The following is a 2,424-nucleotide window of genomic DNA, read 5'->3' as shown; positions in this document are numbered from 1 at the left end:
TAGGGTATTGCATTCATGTATTTATCCCAGATCATCTCATACACTATACTAATTTTTTGCTTCTGTCTCCTTAAATCTAGTCTTCCTCAAGGTTTTGTTGTCTTCCTCTTTCTTCATTCTTTCCATATTCCCTGTGCAATATCATCCATGCCCGTGACTTCAACTAAAACACATACAAGTGATGATGATCAGATCTATACCTCTAGAGCACATATTGTTCCTGAACTCCAGATTCATACTTCCAGTGGTCTACTGGACATTTCCACTTGATTGTTTATAGGTATTCCATGTGTCAATGTCCAAAATTGAACTTATTTACTTCCTGTGCTCCCAACCCTTACCCCAAATCTGCTCCTCTTCTATTCTCTATCTAGGTAAATGGTACTACTAGGTACTGTTGTTGAAGCCAGAAACAAAGCAGTCATTCTACAGTCCTCTCTTCCTTCATTTATTTAATGCTGTCAGTTATTCTTCTGAGATATTTCTAAAATCTCTACTCTCTACTCTCTCCCTGCTATTGCCTTCGATAAAAGGTAGTTTATTGTATATGGTAGTTTATGGTACAGCCAAGACTAAATAATGATATTACTGGATAAAAGGCAAATTAATTACAGCAAGTCATTCAATAAGGTCATTTTATTCAATGTCGTCTTTTTTTTTTGATGGAGTCTCACTATTGCCCAGGCTGGAGTGCAGTGGCATGATCTCGTCTCACTGCAACATCCACCTCCCGGGTTCAAGCCATTCTCCTGGCTCAGCCTCCTGAGTAGCTGGGATTATAGGCGCATACCACCACGCCTGGCTAATTTTTGTATTTTTAGTAGAGATGGGGTTTCACCATGTTGGTCAGGCTGGTCTCAAACTCCTGACCCCGTGATCCACCTGCCTCGGCCTCCCAAAGTGCTGGGATTACAGGCGTGAGCCACCATGCTCGGCCTCAATGTTGTCTTGTTATAACATTGATAAGAAAAAAAAATTGCTTCCTTGCTGGGGCCACTGTCTGTGTGGGCTTTGCATGTTCTCCCCATGTCTGTGTGGGCTTTCTCTGGGTATTCTGGTTTCCTGATACATCGCAAAGATATGCATGTTAGATTAACTGGTGTGTCTCAATTGTACCAGTGTGTGTGAGTGGAGATGTGTGTGTGAGTGTGCCCTGCGATGGGATGGTGACCTATCTGGGTCCACTTCCCACTTTGCACCCTGAGCTGCTGGGAGAAGCTCTGGCCACCAGAAACATTGAACTGAAATAGGCGGGTTGCAAAATGAATTAATGAATACAAATGATTGTAAAATAAAAATGTGTAAGTTATACAATACAATCATACAAATACACAACAATAAATGATGCACTATGAAAGTGCTCAGTGAGCCTACTGTATTTGTTATTCTTTGTTTTGAACTGTGTGGTAGTAGCAGGTGCTGCTGACAATTTTTGCCCTTTTTTTTGAGACAGAGTCTCACTCTGTAGCACAGGCTGGAGTGCAGTGGTGCAATCACAGCTCACTGGCGCCTTGACCTCCCAGGCTCAAGTGATCCTCCCTCCTCAGCTTCCCAAATAACTGAGACTACAGATGTGCACCCCAATTTTCGCTTTGTAATCATTATTCCTTGATTAACCCACTACTACAACCATTGTCACTCACTGATTCAACAAAAACTGAGTAATTATCTTGTTCTCATTCTTTTTTAAATGTGTATATAGCTCACATTTATTTCAATGTTTACTATAAGAAGTATTTTGGGACTTTATTTAGAAATTTGGTAATTTTTTTAACTTCTATTTTAAGTTCAGGGGTACATGTGCAGGTTTGTTACATAGGTAAACTTGTGCCACGGGGTTTGTTGCACAGATTATTTCATCACCCAGATACTAAGCCTAGTACCCATTAGTTATTTTTCCTGCTCCTCTCCCTCCTTTCACCACCTACCCTTTGATAGACTCCAGTGTGTTTTGTTCCCTTCTATGTGTCCATAAGCTCTCATCATTTAGCTCCCGCTTATAAATGAGAACATGTGGTATTTGGTTTTCTGTTCTTGTGTTAGTTTGCTAAGGATAATGTCCTCCAGCTCCATTCATGTTCCTGCAAAGGACATGGTCTCGTTCTTTTTTATGGCTGCATAGTATTACACGGTATATATGTACCACATTTTCTTTATCCAGTCTATCATTGATGAGCATTTGGGTTGATTCCATATCTTGCTATTTTGAATAGTGCTGCAATGAAAATACATGTGCATGTGTTTTTTAATAGAATGCTTTATATTCCTTTGGATATATACCCAGTAACGGGATTGCTGGGTCAGGTGGTATTTCTGTCCTTAGGTCCTTCACCACACTGTCTTCCACAATGGTTGAATTAATTTACACTCCTGCCAACAGTGTATAAGCATTCTGTTTTTGTCCAGCATCTTTTTTTTTTTTGA

The sequence above is a fragment of the Pan troglodytes genome, chromosome X (genome assembly GCF_028858775.2).
Source record: "Pan troglodytes isolate AG18354 chromosome X, NHGRI_mPanTro3-v2.0_pri, whole genome shotgun sequence".
Taxonomy (NCBI): domain Eukaryota; kingdom Metazoa; phylum Chordata; class Mammalia; order Primates; family Hominidae; genus Pan; species Pan troglodytes.
Note: the sequence above shows the minus strand (reverse complement) of the source record.